We start from the raw sequence: 20,640 nt of genomic DNA, 5'->3' as shown, positions 1-20,640 counted from the left end.
GAGCATCTTATTTTCCATCACACACACTGTGTACAATTTACTTTGTGTTTAGGAGGACTTGAGAGTAAACAAGGAGAGAATGCAACGACAACTCTGAGAATGATTTTGAGATCCTGTTTGTTTTGGACACAACTGTGCAGCCCCAGCAAACCAGCTTCTTTCTCCAGCTGTGGAGTTAATATGGATGAAAGGAAAGTGCTTTTTAAATGCATAAACCGACGGACATGTTCAAGTTTGGTTAAACCCCCAACACATAACTTTTGACCCACATAATAGCCTTATTTGAGATATATTACTCGATTTTTCCATGTCAATACAGCACTTAACATGTATTGATGTTTTTTGCAGGCTGCCCTTCTCAAAAACCCGGCTATGTAACCTGAGAGGTGCAGATCTATCACTCAGAAAGTCATGTGAACTAGAGCACCCCTTAAACAAGAGAGTTACCACATGCCAGTGGCCAACAGGGGGGCACTAAACCTGGAAGTTTCAGGTCTAGGCCCCCTATTGGTGAAAAGTTACATATTGTTGCTTTAAAGGGTAAGAAAAAGTTGTTTAGATCGAATGGTTTTTAATTCAACATCTTTTTAGCTTTTTTCTTTTTCAAAAATGTCAATGAAAACACTGATCATTAATTTTTTGTATCTACATTGTTCTGTTAATGTTCTAATATAATATTCTGAGTACACATTGGCCACTTTATCAAAGTATATGCACCTTGCTAGAATTGAGTTGGACCTATTAGAACTGCCTTAGTCCTTCATGATGTGGATTAAAAATAATATTCCTCAGAGATTTTGTTATATATTAAAACAATGGCATCAAGCCATTGATGCTGATTTTTCAACTGCACATCCATTATACAATTGTCTCACTCCTTGTCTTTCCATAGGTGGTGAGGGGCCCAAAATATGCCAAACTATCATCATCAATACACCAGCAGCAGAACGTTTAACAATAGCAACCCATAAAGGATCCAAGTAGAAATTCACTAGACCAGACGTCTGTTATTGGTTTTGTATGGAGTGAATTTTGTTTGATTATTTTTGCAAGCTAAGAACACGTTTTGTAAATGGACATTTGAAAAAAAATACATATTGTAAATGGACATTTGGAAAAAAACTGCAATCCAGAAATTAAACTTTGAAAAACGTCTTAATCAGAAAAAGGTTCTGAGAGTGACTTTGATATTTTCTCATATTTTATTTATTATATTATATTTTTTCAAGAATATTTTTTACAGATTTTAGATTTTAAAATTTTGTTTGTTTCAAATTTCTCTTTTTTAGATTGAGTTTTACAAATTGCATTCTTTTCAAATTGCATTTTACAGATCACATTATCTTCACTTCTCACTTTTGAGAAGTAAAAGTGTCGTTGCTAACGCCAATGCAGACTAATAGAAATGCGTCTACATTCCTCACTCCAGAGGAAAGCCCGCCCTCAGAAGTGAAGATAATGTTCACTTCTGAGGGCCATTTTTTGATTCAGAAGTTTTTCAAAGTTTAATTTCTGGATGGCATTTTATTTTTTTCAGTTTTCATTTACAAATGTGTTTTTTTCTTCAATTTTCGGTTTAAAATGTTGTTTGTTTGCAACAATAATGGAACAAAATTAACTAATCATTTTGGGGAGTAAATTCTGGCCTTAATTTCCTGTTTATAACTGACAGGAATGGCAACTGGTTTGGTTCTGCCTGCATCTGCTACGTCAGTGTGCAATGTGTTCAATGGCATTTTTGTCCATATTACTGAGTGAGTGTGTGTGAGAATGGCTGTTTGTCCTGTTAGTCTCTATGTTGCCCTGCGATAGACTGGCGACCTGTCCAGGGTGAACCCCGTCTCTCACCCATTGACAGCTGGAGATAGGCACCAGCACCCCTGGTGACCCCACAAGGGATAAGCATGGTAGAAAATGGATAGATTGATGGAATTTAATAATAACAGAAATAATTACTCTTCTCTTTTTAGAAAAGTAATTTGTCAGAACAATTTTTCGCTTTTCACGATAAACATATAAACAAAAATCTGAAATTAGGCTACGTTCACACTGCAGCCTGAAGTGACCCAATTCCGATTTTTTTGCCCATATGCGACCTGTATCTGATCTTTTTATGACAGTCTGAACAACACGGATCGGATTTTAATAGCATAACTATACAGCATTTTTCTTATGCTGTAAATTTGCCCTAATAGCAGTTTGCTATTGTTATTTCTATTTTAATGATGAGTCACATAAATTTCCTCCCGAGGCACAATAAAGGTTATTTCCATATTACTTCTTAGTTTTTAGTTGCTCAGGAAATAAGAATGTAAGTCTTCCCGAAAGTACCTTTGAAATGATATTGCATCACCACAATCTCCATGAGTGACTCAACAGTAAGCTATGTCCTCTCCATCAACAATGTCTTAGTCAAGTTTTTCTCCTTTCACACCCAGAGGTACGGTCCGGAACTATTTTGTTCCAGAGTGTAGCTCGTGTTTACTTTCTGATTCCTGAGCCAATCAAGTGAGAGTTCCCAAAACAGATCACAGATTTTTTTATTTTATCTTGGTAAAGAGCAGCGGTCTGCAAACATGGAAGCTAGTAAGAGAAGCGGACCAGATTACAACATCATATACCTATTCTGTGAAGTAAAAATTCAGTGAAGTTTTACAGCTGCAGGACCATTGGGTAAATGACGGGTCTCCATGAAGGGCCTCCATGAAGGGCATTGTGTATGGGTTATTCCGATTTTAACCATTAGGTGTCATTATTACTTATTGTTCCTTTAACATCTTTTAAACAGCAATGATGTTTCCAGCTGTGTCCTGCTATTATGTCTGAGAAGTTGTTCCTGCTGTTCCCCTGGACAGAATGCAAAATGTGGACATGTCTGGTCAAAAGAGGACGTTTATCACTCTAGTGTACATTCTATGGTAACAAGGAGTGTGAGATCTTCTTCACCCCCATGATATTTTACAAAACTGACATTTCTTGGAGTGTTTACGCATAGCCAGGGTGGGGGTTTGGGTAAGTTAGAGACTGAATTGTAGAAAGTGATCAGAGAACAACCATCTATGAACAATCTAGCGTTGGACATCCACACAACAGGAACTTCTCCACCCTCAAAGAAAATCATTTGCACAATAGGAAGGATCCCAACATAATTATTGGTTTTAGGTCTTTTTTTAGTTTCAACTATTTTTTTTTCTTTTAAAGAAAGCAGGGTGACTTTTTGATTATGTATTTTTCAAAAGAGTAGAACTTGTGTTTCTACAGTTTGATTGAGTTTAAACACAGCCCCTGATATTAAGGGCCATCTCGACTTTATTCAATGACATTTGATATGAGCCAAATCTAGCTCATATCAAAGAGTCTCATCTGCTCTCCTGACCCTTGAAAAATTAGGTCAATTTAGATCAATTATCTCATGTAGTGGGACAAGCCAGAAGTAATAAAAATTATGTCTCATGCCACAAAAATAGGGACTTCTGATCACCCTAACTTAGAATGTGTTGTGAACGAGCTAAAACTGCGTTTTTGTAATCCATTGTGGAGAGAACAATGGTTTCTGTGATTTATTATATGTCATTCACAGGTTCTGACAAACAACACGCCATGGGTCACATTTCATAATACCTTTGCACAGATGAACAAGCTGGCATTTCTCTTCCACAGTATGCAGTGCTCACTCTGCCCTTTATGGGACGCAACACGGCCATTCAGAGTAATGGCTGCTGTTACCAAACTATTTTATTCATTATGTAAATACGGAAGGCTTATTTAACTTACATGACCTTCTCTCTCAGTCTCATGGCTCACACCTCTCTGAATTAATGGACCCCAAAATGGGACAATGCTCTGCAATATTAAACAAATAAAAGCTGACTGATATTAAAGAATAATGCAGACTTGTCCAAATCAAAATATTATCACAGTGGAAGCTATTCAAACAGAGGAAATAACAACAATTATTACATTTTTGTTATCAACATGAGATCCTTTTTAGGAGTCTAGATGCAATCATTTGTTTAAAAGCTGATTGTGATTAATGAGACAGTTAGAAGATTACTCAGTGAAGGAAAATTATCCATGTGATATAGACAGGCTCTCTTAATATTTTGTGAGAAGGCAAAATAAAATAACCATTCAAGATGTCATTGGCATCCACATAAATTGGTCAAAATGTAAGAATTGGGTGAGGGTGTTTTTTGCCATAGCTTTGTTTTGCTTGTTAAAAAATTTTCTAGGACATTTTGGTATTTGTTCCAAGGATTCCCTTTGATAGATGAAGAGCCTCATGAAAAATTGCTCTGTTGAACAGATTGTTTTGTGGATATTTTTACAATTCTTACAGTCATTAACCAATAATCTATCTCTTTCTTTATCTTGCAATGACATGACAACATGAAAGAATGGCCAAACATTCAGATGCAAAAAGAAAAAAAAAAAGTTTGAAATGTGGAAGGTAAAAAGATTTAAATTGTTCCTAGTTCTAATATACATTTTATAAGACATAACAGTACTTGGGTCCTCATGTACAAAACAGTGTGTAGCCTTCATACTCAAAGTTGCAGGTTATTTGGGAAAAATGCTGAAACCTGCGACACACAGATGTACATAGACATGTCACTCATATGAGAGAGAGTTGACCCCCTCCTTCGGTTTTTGTTTTTTTATCTATATAGCGCCATTTCATGAAACATGTCATCTCAAGGCACTTTACAAAGTCAAATTCAATCATATTATACAGATTGTGTCAGATTATACAGATTGGTCAAAAGTTTTCCTATATAAGGGAATTTCCTATTTTTTTCAATTATCAAACTGAAACCCTGCCCTCATTAGATCAGGTGATGAGGCTGGCAAACCCGAAATTCAGCTGGACAGAGAGTACATTTTTAGAAGTTTATTGAAAAGTTAAGTAGTGGCGGGTGAGACAGATGAGCTGAACCAGACTTGAGCAAATGGGTAATGGCAGCAGGCGCAGGCAGGCAGGGATGAGCAGCAGACCAGATGATACAGGTAGGGAAACCACCAGAACGGGCAGAGCAGACGGCTGGGACTCACGGGTAACGGGCAGGGCTGCAGCGCGGAGACATAGGCAACTTTGACTCGGAGAGTTCAGCTGGGAGGGCACACAAGATCCGGCAGAGACACAACGAGAGAGTGTGACAGAGAGACATTCTGGTGGAGATGAGTTGGCTGAGGAGGGTAAATATAGGCTGGTGAATAGGTGGGCTGTGCAGTTCAATTAGTGGCAACAGGTGGATATGATCTAGGGTAGGGAGATGACTGGAGGTAAACTGGGCTGATTGGATAGTAAAAATTCCAGAAAATGTCCAAAGTAAAACAAACAAAACGTAAACCATGACACATTTCAAAGTGACAAGTGACCAGTGTTGTATAAAGTACTGAAATCTCGGAGTCAAGTAAAAGTATAGTTACCTCTCCAAAATATGACTTTGGTAAAAGTCCAAGTCACTGACTGAAATGTTACTTGAGTTAAAGTCTTAAAGTATCTGAAATGTCTTGTACTTAAGTATGAAAATTAATGTAAAAATAGATGTACTCAAGTAATGTAATAAAAAGTATAAGTAAAAAGTAAAACAAAGCACATGTAGTTTGAATGACATTTTTTTAGATTTTGGTAAACTTTGAAGGTCAAATTCACTTAAAATAATATAAACAACCAAGTGCAGGAGAAATTTAGATCAAGTTTAGACAGAAAATACAACCTTTTTGTAAGCTTTTAGTTTTCCTTCTTCAAGCAAGGTCAGTGCTATGCACTTTAAAATTGTACACAACCAAGTACAGGAAAAGGGGGAGTATACTAAGAATATGGTTAAGTGTTAAACCAGGTCTAGTTAACCTACAGGAAGTGGTAAACCTGCGAACCAACACTTTTTTTGTAACGAGTAACTAAACCAAACATTGTAAATGTATCGGAGTAAAAGTATGCAATTAAGTACGGAAATATAGTTAAGTAAAAGTAAAAGTAATCATAAAATGTTATACTCGAGAAAAGTATAAAGTACTCCAAAATAAACTTAAGTACAGTAGTGAAGTATTTTTACTTCGTTACTATACAACACTGCAAGTGACACACCCACTTCTGGCCCTGCCCCTGAAACCCCACCCCCTCACACGTCCGGTATGACATCACCACATTACCTATGACCTAGGATTTATGATTACCAGATGCATGACAAGTGGCATAGGGCCTATGACCCAAGATTTATGAAATGTAGCCTGTGACCTGCAACATGGTATTTTTACCTGTATCCTATGACCGACTTAAAGATGACCAAATGCTAGTGGCCATTTTGAGACATTGGCTTCCTTATGTATACCACATTACCGCCTTTTTTAACCGACTAACTACCGCCTCCTATCTATGTCACCTCCTAACCATGTGGGTGGAGTTTCCGGCTTAAATGCAGTTGAAAAAATTGCATCAAGTAAAACATTGTTTTTTTCAAAAATCAAAGACTCACCACAAATTGGAGAAGCGGTCACTGGACCAGTTGCGATTGAAATGGATGAAGAACTAGGCCTAGCAGTCTTCGATAACACAGATCCTTATCAGATACATGCAATTTGAGGTATAATGATTGGGCAATTCTGAGACTTGCGATCCCCCACATCAACAAAGGTGTTGAAACAAACCCTTATGCTCAATCTACAGCATATAGAAAAGAGTACTTTCCATGCAATCAGAAAATTAATATCCAAAGTATTTATTGGTCAATGGAAACGCAACAAGTGTCTTTGCAACGGCCAAAAATTAATGGACTAAAAACTGATGTAAAATGAGCAAATCTTAAAAATCTCATAATGATCAATACGACTCATATTGAACCAAAAAATAAAACAATTAAATGTAGTTTATTAAATATAAGGTATCTCCCTCCAAAGAGTTAATTGATTGCTGATAATCAGATTAATTTATTTTGTCTCTCAGAAACCCGGCTGCTAGAGGACTACATTGGTATAAATGGGTCAACTCCCTCTAATTATTTAAATTTCTACATTCTGAGAACTACGGCATGATGTGGAGGAGCAGCAGTTATATTTCAGTCTGGTTTATTAACATCATTCACCCAATTGGCCCCAGTTTGGGTCAAGTAGACAGGTGGACATTTTGAGCTATTTTTAGATATGGGCCAAACATGGTGAATTTTTTTTCTTTCACCCACATGTCTTTCAAGAGGGGGCTTTAATGTTTGTAAAGCAAGTCACAAAATATTTTTTTCACAAACACCTTTTGTTTTACAGTACTGTAAAGAAACAAATGAGATTTAAAGATCCACCTGACATGCTGGATTCTGCTGCTACAGTACGCAGCCGTTTTTTTGCCCCACTACCTTATGGCTGTTATTGTTGAAAACTAGAAACTTACCTTTCCAACAAAGGGTTGGAGGTCATTGTCTAACCATTTCTGGTGACAATTTCTGTGCGTTACACAGGCACACTCTGTATACACGACTGCATTGAACTTTACGTACGGACGCAAGGGCTGATGGCTCCGTTTGTTCGTGAATCTTTTTAGCGTTGTTTCTTTTCTCTTGTGATCATTAAATATAATGAAAATAACTGTTTGGGAGCCTTTGGAGGAAATTTGACAGAGACATCGAAGAATTTTCAGACAGCAGCTTGGATTTTGAAATGGAAGAAGATGTAGAAATGCTTCTGAGACCCGGTTCACAAGTAAATTGCGAGTAAATTTCTAGCATCTTAGCATTATCTGTCTGCTATTTCATAAAGAGGGCACATGAATACAGTAGGAAATAATGCTGGTCTTGTAATTGGAAAACTTTGCAATGAATTCCCTCACCCATCCACCCACCTTCACCTCCGGAGCAAAGAAACCACACATACTGTATGTGGAATTGATTTAGGTGTGTAATATCACTCTGCCCCTTCACTCTGCTCCGTCTCTGTCGGGAGGACTGGCCTGTTACGCTGAAAGTTGTCAAAATGACGCTGAAATTAGACTAACAGTACGATGTTTGAGAGCAACATAAAACTCACGTGCATCAGCCAAGTTGTAAACCACCCGGACAACAGACGTGTAAGCTAGCGCTAGCTGTTATTAGCTTCATTGACAGCCCAATAACAGGGTTTTGGTGTGGTGTGGGCTCTCCTTTCGAGCTGTACCACGCAACGCTCCACTGCTTGAATGCATACTGAAACAACGGAACAACATACAAACATGGTCAGTCTTTGTTGTCTATAAGTTAATGTTTCAATTAATTTTCAAGTGGTACAGGAGCAGCATATAGTTTTCACAAGCCTAGGGCGCCGTCTTGCAGCTAAACACGCAAATTTTTACTCCTTGGTTCATGTTGGTTAAAATTAATTACCATTTAAAACTAATATATAAGTTGCACCTGACTAAGTCGCAGGATCAGCTAAATGATGAAAAAAGTCTTATAGTCCGAAAAATACGGGAGTGCTTGTATTAGTCCTGTGTGTCTGTCACATAACAAACAGCACAAAACTCTACAGTAACTTGGTGCCACAGTAACATTCCCGACAGCGTGACACAGCCCCCCACCCCACCACCACCACCACTACACACACACACACACCCACACCCTTTTCCTGAGACCTTTTAGTCTTATGTCTTTTTTTCCTGAGACTTTTATTTCTGAAGTGTTTTTTTACTAAGCTATTTTAATCTGATGCTCTTAAGCTTAAAGTCTGAATCCAGTGTCTGAGGATATCTGAGGAAGTCCTAAAATAGTATAGTAGTATACATGAACTTGAAATATTAGTGCTCAGATTGAGATGGAGAACACTGCATGTCTGAAGCAGCTTATGTTCAGTGTGACAATTTTGGAAGCTCAGTGCTATGTTTGTGTGGAATTTCTCTATTGACAAATATGTAAGATGAAATGCAGTTAATTTGGGCAGCATCTTCAAGCTCTACCCTTTGTTAGAAATATTTATTTATGTTTGTTTATTATACAAACACAGCTTTGTAAGTAGACCATATTTCATGTTCAAACTAAACTTATTATCGTTGGTCTCTCTTGGACCATGGTCAAGCAATATAACGGCCATAATATTGATGGATCGAGCTACTTACATAAAGGTACAGAAGCATTTAATGTGGAGTTGAACATTTTAATGGATAGAACGGTACCTTAGTGCCCCACTCTGAGCTCCTGTTTCTATTAAGTGCAACATGAAGGAAATTAAAACAGCATGAAGAAGGTTTAATGAAAACCAGGTCTCTAGATCTTTAATAAAAAAGTATCAATGGGCAATTAATGATACCCCAGTAGATTCTCTTTAACTCATCATGAAATCTGTTCATGTCAATATGCCAGTTATTAAAATTGCTAATTGTAAAATGCCACAAATCACAAATTTGTTCCAAAGGGCTTTGTATACAATAATCTGCTAAGCATGCACGTGCTCCATTAGTCCTGAGCGAAGATACATGTTTGATGGCCAAAGCTGCCATATGGAAAGTTAAGCCCTTGGCCATTCATTTTACTTTCCGATTTAATTCCTTTAATAGTTACAGACAAGGAGTTACAGTTCACCTAATGAAAAAGTATTGAGCTGAAGGTGGAGAAATTAACCATTAATGAAGATCCAGCATATAAATGACTACATACTATTCCTATTACCTTTATGTTATTATTATTATTATTATTATTATTATTATTATTATTATTATTATTATTATTATAAAGGTGAGATTAAAGAATATCCATAATGAAAAAGTAAAAAACAAGTTTAATTTGTATATTCACACTTTTAAATCAAATTTTGCAAACACTTAATTCCTGACATCATTTAAGGCAACACAGTGTAAAGTCTGCTTTATTATAAACTGTAAAAACTAAGGTCTGAATAATTTGAGGATACAGACTTGCATTGCACATGCAACCACAAGATTTAATGCATTGTTTAACAGATGATAAAGACTCATACGGTCACCAGCAAAGAAAGCCAGCCGTTCCACTTCTGTTTCTTCAGTGTATTAAGACCAACATTAAGTTCAGTTTGGCGAGATAACTGCACAGAAAATGGCTGATGCCTAAACTCAACAAGAACTGTCTAAGTGCATTTTTGTGATAATATCAAATTGGCCAAAACCAGAACTCCTTGTAGGATGTGCCTTCTCCCAACGCCAATCTAAGTGTATGTGTGTGTTTCAGCACATTAGTGTGTGCAATGCCTGTGGTTAGATTTATTGGATTTGAGGATATCTCCTGCTGTGCGCTCCATGGTACAAGGTGGGCTTGACTTAGTTTCTCAGTGTGGTGCTGGCAATACTTTGGACTAACCTTGCAGTGCAGGTGTCACCAGGCTGAATTGTTGTCATTACTCAATTAGAAGGAATTAGCCACTGGCTAATGCGGCACTGTCATGCTGGGAGAACCGACTCTGAATTAGCTAGCAGGCTTGGTAAGGCTAATTCAAACAGGAGAGCAGTGGAATCATTCACAACAGGCCACCTTTTTGTGTGGTGATATGCTGGATAAAGCCTCAGGATATTACTGTGTCATTTTCCCTCCATGGAAGAGAAATGAAAAAAGAAGGCATGCTGCTCAAATAACCAGTAAGGTTAATGGTGTATGAGGTCAAACTGCAGCACGCAACTTAAACCTGCATTGGTGAACAAATTCTAAGACTGATCATAAAACATGTTCTTAAATAGGTCAATGATATTCCTGAAAAGAATCTGGAACTTTTGAACAAATAGATTTATATTCTAACAAAGTAAAAAAAATCATTATCAATTAACCTAATATATGTTTACAGATACCATCTCAAATATTCATGTTTATCAGGACAAAAACAGCAACAAATACAGTACGAAGGAATTACAAACAATGAAGAGCAAACATCTGACATTAAAGGTTGTCAGAAGAGTTCTTCTGAAATATTCATTGAATTTTCAGTGCATTATCATTTAAAGCTATAGTTGGGAATTCTGTTCAGGAAGACTTTTTGTTATACTAGGTAAAAAGGTCCTTCCATCCTCAAAGTAGTCAATACATTATGTATGCTAAAAGAATGAAGTAAAAAAAAAAAAAACAGTTTTCTGTGGAAGCTGCAGGCACTTCTAGTGTTTATGTATTGGGTTAGCTTTGCCGTAAGCTTAGCAGTTGGCTTCGGCGTTAGCCATTTATTGTAGCGCCACTGCTCTTACTGTATACTTTAAACATGGCTGACAGTCACAAGAAGCACACCTCATACAAGTTTAATGAGAAGAAGAGGAAGTCTCAGTAGAAAGAAATAAGACCAGATTGGATTTGAGAGATTTTTTAAATTTTTTCTCGTGACTCCCCTGAGGTGCAGGTAAGACTGTGTTGCACATTCACAGCATTCCAAAAGGGACTTGGGGAAACTTCCAGAAAAATCTCTACCTTTAAGTCATTAAACTCAAATAGACATTTGGACCTTATCAGATTTTCAGAAACCGAATTTGGTTATTCTTGTTCCAATCTATAAAAAAAAGGAATGTTGGCGAGTGGGCAGGGTAAACTAACAAAAACAGTCCACCTTGTTGGAAATGATGTTTAAATGAAAATTCAAGCTGGAAGACTCACCCCCGTGTACCTGCATCTACTGATTGCCTCGTCAAGCATCCATGTGATCCAGCCAATCTGCATCAAGTCCTCACCCTACCATCCCACAAGACTGCTGATAAGGTGCTCCCCCATTGATTCTCCTGCTGAGCTTCGACCCTACTCCACCCCATCTCCTCTTTCACGCTTTCAAGCTTCACCTGACTACTTCTCCCCTATCACCTCCACCACCTGTGTCCGGACCATGGGGGAAGACTTCACTGATCCTAATCACTTCTGCTTCTCAGTCTCTCCATCAGGCAGATGTTATCCTCAAGGTGTCAGAAAATCCTCAAAGTGCCTTAAAACACCAAAGTACCACTTTACAATACCCTTAAATTTAACAAACTACTATCTTGGGTATCATATGGCTACAAGTTGTAGAAGCAGTACAGCAATACAAAACAAATTTATTTTAAGGTTTTCAACACACCCTCACGAGAGCTGCCAGTAAGTGTGGTGGGTGTCATGTGCAACTAACCAATACCAACTTGGACTAAAACGTATCATAAATTCCAGCTTGGATAATGCCAATAAAATCCAAAATACTAAAATATAAAAACATTTCATTAAGACAATATGATTGAGCAAGTGATTGACTGAGTGAGTTCCTTTGGCTGCTTCCTTATTCAGGGTTCGCCACAACAAGTCATTACTACTTGCACACATTTTTTATGCCAGACGCCCCTCCTGAGGCAACCAAGATTCAACCCCCAACCACCTCAATATCGGAGACACAAATTTACCCCACTAAACCCCACAGGGATTATTTCATGAAACATGAAACTATCAAAAATTACAGCAAATTAGAAATTATATAGCAGTTAACTTAAAGTGTTTATATATGACAGTTCAGTTTACAAGTAAGTCATTTGTTTTGTTTTTTTTAGCTTAAACCACATCTGATAATTGACTGCCCATAAGAGGCATGCATTGTCATATGATTTAGAACAGACACTGATAATCATATGTTTAATGAACCTCCAGGTGTTCATGAAGTTTAACAAACGAATCAGGTTTACACTTAACTTGTGCATGACACATATATAAAATATTCTGCAAAATCAAGACTCATTTGTTTTTAAAAATCTTCCAAGAGGTCACGCTTGAGTCTTAATGTAAATGTTATGAGAATTAGCTCTTCGCATATCTTTTTGTCACTTTTTATGCTAACAGGTTTTTTGGCATAGATCTTTAGTGTCCCCTAATCTATTTGCTTCAATTCCAACTGACTCTAATAGTTTTTAGTTTAGTTTGTAGACACTTTCCTGAAGACGAAAACCTCATCATCTGATGAAACATTAAAATAAGTGCCTTTATTTTGTAGCTTGACTTATATCAATAGTTATCTTTGCTTTATGTAGTTGCATAAAGAAATCTGTTGACTGTGCAACAAACTGGTTTAAAATGTCATCAGTCACTTCTTACACTCCATGAAAGCACATCCCTGCTGATGGGTAAATATGCACTCCAGCCGACAAGCTCCTCTGGTGTCCACTCTGTCTGAAAGCTAATGTTCATTATATAGTTAATAGTTGTAGAGAGGATCATGGTTGGTGATGGGAGGAAATAATTCTTCCACATCCCATGTGTGCGATAGAATTTTCAAGCTTTGTAGAGGTCACTCTTTGCTCGTTCAATTACAGACATACATAAATCAAGCTGGTTCTCCAGCCATTTTGGGCAACTACTGTACAGTTTAATGTGACCTTGTTCAAATTTGCAAAGGATATTTCAGTCTGTGCCACGCTCTTTTGCTGAGTAATTTAAACAATGACAGCTCTGTCCCTTCTATAATGTATTTTGAACAGTAACTCATTAAGGTACCATCTGCTGGGCTGCACAGTAAATGAAGAAATTAGTCAGTTGTTTGTAGACCTCAAGTATGGTTTCATAAACTAAGCTGTTAACTGTGAGGTTTAGGTAGATCACAAATGGTTGAAGAAAAATAAAGATGGGATGTAGTGAAAACTGTAAATTGAGACCTAATGCAACCAATTAAAAATCTTTGCAATCAACTATATATTATTTCAGAGTTAAGACTGCACTGAATATGTCATCACAATGAATTTGACTCTAATGCATTCATTGTTTTATTGCATACATAGTGATAGTATAAAATATTTAGAGCACTGTATGATAGCCTGTGTATTTCTTAAATATTTGGATTTTTATGTTTGATATCAGTTTCAAATAAACTGAAAAAGCACTATAACTAAACAAAAAAAGAAACACAGACATTTTACATTTTTTTGTAAATTAAAAAATATATATATATATAATGAAGAATAAATTAGGACACCCCAACATTTATTCCCACCTAAAATTCCAAAAGTGAAACACAGCGATAACACTTCAAGTGCATATGATAAGAACTTTGTTATTCAGTAGTTCTAAGAAGATTTGCCCTGTTTAAGCTCCATACATTTAGTATGGTGTCCTTTATTTTTTTAGTACTTTTTAGGGAGATTTTTTGCAGCCCTAGTGGCTTGCTTTTTAACACAGTAACAGGAAAGGTGTTGAGACATGCGGCAAAGGACCGCGAGTTGGAGTCGAACCTGAGTTGACCACATCAAGGACTAAGGCCTCCGTACATGGGTCGCGGTACCCGCTGCGCCACCAGCGCACCCTGGCGCCCTTTATTTAAGCTCATTAAAGGTGGTTTACAAATTCCAATTAATGTATTAAGAGATGCTGGATCTAAACCCAACAAAATTACTGTCTAAACTAGATGTTTCAATATCTCTTTCTATTATGAAATGGGAAGAGGCTTTATCAGTCAGTTTTGTGTAAAACACCTGATCTCAGATATGTTATTTGAGTTCCCTAATGTGTTTGCTGTCTGCTATAACTCTAGACAAAGAGTAGCAATTTTAATCCACAAAAACGTTAGTTTTCCATTAGACAAAATTATAGATCCTTAAGGTAGATTCATAATAATAAAATATCTATTCATAACCAAAAGGTATGTATTATCAGTATATATGGCCCAAATGTTGATGACCCCTCATTCTTCCATAAACATTTCCATGCACTTTCAAAACACCTTGATTGCTCTCTATTTATTGGGGGCGGGGGGCTGTGTGATGTGTCCTGTCGAGCGTGGTGGCTTATTCAGGGAGTGCCTGGGTCTTGGGGCTCTGGGGGGTGAGGTGTTTGGTGGGTCCGGTGCCGTGTCTGTGGCCCCCACCTGGGCAGGGCTTGGGGGGCCTCCGGCGGCCGCTTGCAATGCTCTTGGAGGTTAATATATTAGGAGGCTAAAGACTCAAATAAACAAAGCGGTCTTGGACGCGTCAGCTGTCTTTTTTGTGAAAAATTGGACCACATTTTAGGAGACAAGCCCCACATTCACCCATTGGAACTGCTGGATAGCTGCTTTGCCAAAGAGGTGCTTAAAGAGAGAAGCTAACACAGCTAGTTAAGCTTGCAGCGCTAGCAGTCATACAGATGGCTTCTTTACACATAGGCCTATAATAACCAAGAAAACATTATGACAATGTGTGACTTATTGTTATATTTCCAATGTAGCTGGGACACTTGCCTCGCCGCAGAGGGCAAGCCGGAGTCACACCAAGAAGTGATGATACATCCTTCAACAGCAGTATATCTTCTACATCCACTGGCTAAAAAAAATCTCAGTATTTTGTCAAGTTACCCAAATAGACCTACTACTGTATTATTTAATATGGGGAAATAATTTATTTTTAATGCGGTCATCATCAACCATCAGTTTGAAATGTTTAACTCCACAAAGCGACCTGCATGCGCAGATAACAGAAGGACATGCCACATAGCAGTCTGTTTACGGAAGCAATGGTAAATGTAATTGTTTCTAGAAGTGTTCAATGAAGTCTTTTTAAAAACAGCAAAACTTCAAAAAAAAAAAGCTGTTGAGCAATAGATGCCGACAATATTAAGACCACATCATAGCAGGATGAAGTAAGGTAAGAAGAAAGCAGCACAACTGTAAACAACGGTCTTTTATGAAACACTTATTGCTACTACTGTGTGTGGATGTGTAGTTACAGACAGGAGAGTGATGTGACACATGGATAAAATGTGACATGACCTTTCTGTCATGGTTTTCAGGTGACGAGCCCACATGCAGATACGATCGGGAGGCAATGCACAGTTTTAAGATGTTTATTTTAGGAAACAGGCAGATCTACGGACGGAACTACGGGTGAGTCGGCTGGGTCAGAACGTCACGGCTGGAGAGTCTGTAAGAAAGAGGAAGTAAGAAACTCTGAAAGTAGAACCAGGAGAATTGCTAGAAGTGCGCTGCTTACCATTGGGCTGGGCGGACCTAACCGGGAAGAAGTAGCGTCGGGAGTACTCTATGATTCTACTCAGCTGGAGATAGGCGGCTAGTGGCTGAGCACGGCTGGTGTAACTGGCGAGGGATCCTGAGCGAACCTCGTCGGCAACGGTTGACAGATGGATTGACCAGAGTGAATGCAGAACCAGCAGAAACCGGGAGAGGGGATCTCAGGCCTCGCTGGGTAACATCCAGGAAGTATGAGGGGAGCGCCAGAGCAAAATCTGAGCAGGCGGTTCTGCTGGTCTGTTTCTTCGGAACGAGACGTCAAGACGGGTGAGGGCATCCAAGCACCAAAATCTGAGGCAAAACAGAGATCCAAAAATTAGTCAAAAAACGAAGAGCAAAACTCACAAGCTGGTTTCCGAGAGTAGGGACAGAGGCCACGTCGTACCACGACTGGTTAAGGCTCTGGCGTCTTCCATCTGTCAGCGCTCTGCTTAAGAAGCCAGAGGAAGCCGCCTGCAACGAGCTGCAGGTGTGGGCCACGCCTCCTCAGCCAACCAGACACACCTGAGGAATAGAGTTAGAGTAGAGCAGCACAGAGAACCCTGACACTACCCCCCCCTCAACGGCCGCCTCCTGGCGGCCCAGACGAAGAGGTGCTGGGCTGAGTAGCCCAAAAATCTAAAATCAAGTCCTTATTCAAGATAGTAGCTGCGGAAACCCACGAGCGCTCCTCAGAGCTACAACCCTCCCAGTCGACGAGGTATTGGTGACCCCTACCTCGCCGACGGGCATCCACAACCCTGAGAACCCGAGGGTTCTGACTGTCCTGGGAGGGTGGAGGGGGTCCGGAAGGAGGGCACAAGTTGCTGTCCAAAACGGGCTTGATCTGGGACACATGAAAGGTAGGGTGTACTCGGGAGTGAGGGGGCAAATGTAGACGGACGGTGCTCGGGTTAATCACTGTCTCTATCTCATAGGGACCAGTGAACCGGGGAGCAAGCTTCTTAGCGGATGGGTTGGACAAAACGTCTCTGGAGGATAACCAAACCTTCTGACCGGGGCGATACTGAGGAGCTGGTCGGCGGTGCTGGTCGGCAAACCTCTTGCTCCGCTCTGCGGTGCGAGTGAGGGCAGTGATAGTTGTTCTCCAGATGTCCTGGCAGCGAGCAATGTAGTCGTTAACGGAGGTGAAGGGAATCCTGAGTTCATCTGTGGGTAGAAGTGGAGGCTGATATCCTAAAGCAACTTCAAAAGGTGAACGTCCAGTAGCTGAGGTGATGTGTGAGTTAAGGGCATACTCCACCCAGGGCAAAAACTTGTTCCAGTCAGAGGGTGAAGATGACGTAAGGCAGCGGAGAGTAGTTTCTAGTTGCTGGTTCATGCGTTCAGTTTGGCCATTTGTCTGAGGATGATATCCTGAGGTGAGTGTATAACGGGCACCCAGAGCAGAGCAAAAGTGCCGCCAGGCCTGGGAGATAAACTGAGGACCCCGGTCAGAGAGGATGTCAACTGGGATGCCGTGAAGTCTGAACACATGTTTGATAAGGAGCTGGGCTGTCTGGAGGGCGTTGGGTAATTTGCGGATGGGAATAAGATGACAGGACTTAGAAAACCGATCAACTACCGTCAAGATAGTTGACATACCTTGGGACAAGGGGAGACCGGTAACGAAATCAATCGCAATGTGGGACCATGGACGTCTGGGGATGGGAAGAGGATTTAACAAACCGGAAGGTGGCTGAGTAGAGGACTTATTCTGGGCGCAAACGGGACAGGCTAGAACATATTCTCTAACATCCTTAGTCCATGAAGGCCACCAGAAACGCCGGGAGACCTGGGACTGGGTTCTAAAAATGCCCGGATGGGCGGAAAACTTCGTGTCATGACTCCAGCGTAGAACCTCAGGACGAACAGACTGGGGAACGTACTTAAGTCCAGGTGGCCCTGTACCTGGGTCCGGGTCTAAAAGTTGGGCCTGTCTGATTCTGTCCTCCAGATCCCAATGCAGCACTCCAACAGTACAAGTGGGAGGAAGAATCGGTTCCGGCTCCCTCTCTTGTTCAAAAGAGGTAAACAGACGGGACAGTGCATCAGGCTTGACATTTCTGGAGCCGGGTCTGTAGGTGATGGTGAGGTTAAATCGAGAGAAAAACAAAGACCAACGGGCCTGTCTTGAGTTGAGTCGACGGGCTGACTGCAGATAGGAGAGGGAGGCAATGCACAGTTTTAAGATGTTTATTTTAGGAAACAGGCAGATCTACGGACGGAACTACGGGTGAGTCGGCTGGGTCAGAACGTCACGGCTGGAGAGTCTGTAAGAAAGAGGAAGTAAGAAACTCTGAAAGTAGAACCAGGAGAATTGCTAGAAGTGCGCTGCTTACCATTGGGCTGGGCGGACCTAACCGGGAAGAAGTAGCGTCGGGAGTACTCTATGATTCTACTCAGCTGGAGATAGGCGGCTAGTGGCTGAGGACGGCTGGTGTAACTGGCGAGGGATCCTGAGCGAACCTCGTCGGCAACGGTTGACAGATGGATTGACCAGAGTGAATGCAGAACCAGCAGAAACCGGGAGAGGGGATCTCAGGCCTCGCTGGGTAACATCCAGGAAGTATGAGGGGAGCGCCAGAGCAAAATCTGAGCAGGCGGTTCTGCTGGTCTGTTTCTTCAGAACGAGACGTCAAGACGGGTGAGGGCATCCAAGCACCAAAATCTGAGGCAAAACAGAGATCCAAAAATTAGTCAAAAAACGAAGAGCAAAACTCACAAGCTGGTTTCCGAGAGTAGGGACAGAGGCCACGTCGTACCACGACTGGTTAAGGCTCTGGCGTCTTCCATCTGTCAGCGCTCTGCTTAAGAAGCCAGAGGAAGCCGCCTGCAACGAGCTGCAGGTGTGGGCCACGCCTCCTCAGCCAACCAGACACACCTGAGGAATAGAGTTAGAGTAGAGCAGCACAGAGAACCCTGACACGTTCAGACTGCGAACGCTTTGAAAAATATCCGATTTGAATCCAAATTAGTACCACATATGAAAGTGGCACAAATCAAATTTTTTCAGGGTAAAAATATCGGAATTGGTTCAATCATACAATGCCATGAAAAGACAGATAGAACGTAGTCTTAGATATGTGGTTCTAAATCCAACATGGTTATGATCTTTTCAAATGCAAACTGTGTCTTACAGCCTGGTCGAATTCATCTCACCTTTATGTTATTGATACTCGACAAATGTCACTATTCTATCCTGTGGATGCAGGAAGAAAAAACAACCATGGTGGACAATTATGCAAAGAGCAGTCATTGAAGAAAGAGTGAGGTTTTCTGATTTAACTAATATTTGTGGGGATAGCTCTTTTCAGGCCAAACTAGATGGGTCTTATTGGAACCCATCGATTTTTATTTGCACTTCCTAAGAAATGGCTAAGCATGTGTACAGCTATTCCTGGCTCCAATACCAAAGAAAAATTAAGAGCCTCAGAACAAAATATAAGGAGACTAAAGACTCAAATAAATAAAGCGGTCTTGGATGTGTCAGCTGTCTATTTTGCAAAGAATTGGACCACATTTTTGAAGACAAGCCCCACATTCAGACTCAACAGATTTACATTCATAAGTGAAGCACTTTAACAAGTGAAGCATTACTGTTTTTGCTATAGTGCTCTGCCTGATATATATGCAAGAAAACCTTATTGGACAGAAAGTTAAAAGAGAAAATAAGAAAGAGAAAAAGACAATGCAAATGTTAAAAGGGAGAAAAGGTGATAAAAATAAAGCAGAGGAAAAAACGAGTACAAAATAACATTCTCCGAGTCTGCTTCAACACCTGCAGAAAGAAATATAAAAACAACAGAAAAACCAACAAAAAATTATCACAGGTACAAACAATCAACATCACTGAAAAATATCCAGTATTGTTTATTATAAGATGTATTTAGTGACAGCCAACGCTAACTATAGGATTTATCTATATAGAAGTGTATTTGGAATTTGTATTTATATTTGGAATTTGTTTGTGTCACCTGTGACACAGGTGACACAAACAAATTCCTTTATTTATTATAATGGTCCATTAACTATACTTGATATTACTATGGATAAAATAAATAGTTTGACTCTATTACAGTTTCAATTTCTCTTACAGTCTAAGTTTAATACAAAATGATAACATTACAATCTACTTGGTTTCTCTATTCCTTTTCTTAACACAGCATACTCAGCCAAGAACAGAAAAAGAAAATGAAAGTTGTAGGAAACTCTGGAGGTCTTCGCAGACAAGATTAGTAGTGCCCTAAAATGTAGACGCCAACCTTTGTTGGATATGCAAGCAGCTCAGCATGAACAGGAACGTAACATGTTCTCCACGTTATCAGTTCTTGAACAGATCAAACCACCCTCCACAGCCACCTTTTACCATGCTTTAAGGCAGCCCTCACAGCTTTACAGCACAAGACATCCTCCTACTCATAATTCCTCACTGTTTCCTATGACTTCGGCTCCATCTCCTGCCAGCCCTCTGTCCTTTCTTCAAGATTTAAGTCCACCACTGCTCTTCAACAATGCTCATCCACATTCTCACTTAGCCCTTTTTCCAGACACCAGTTAATACCCAGGATCATCCTCTAGCCTTGCAGTCTTAAGATGAGAATGTAATTTAAACCAGCTTTAAGTACTTTAGAACAGTTCTAACATTTGTATTGACGGATGCAGACCTGCACTTTGTTTAAATGTTACATGGTTGCAATGCAAGGTTAAGTAAAGTATAGAGGAACAATGATTTCTAAATACCTTTTTCTAATATTT

Source organism: Fundulus heteroclitus, chromosome 5, assembly GCF_011125445.2.
Source record: "Fundulus heteroclitus isolate FHET01 chromosome 5, MU-UCD_Fhet_4.1, whole genome shotgun sequence".
In the NCBI taxonomy this organism is placed as follows: domain Eukaryota; kingdom Metazoa; phylum Chordata; class Actinopteri; order Cyprinodontiformes; family Fundulidae; genus Fundulus; species Fundulus heteroclitus.
The sequence above is the reverse complement of the archived record's forward strand: the minus strand, read 5'-3'. Positions refer to the sequence as shown.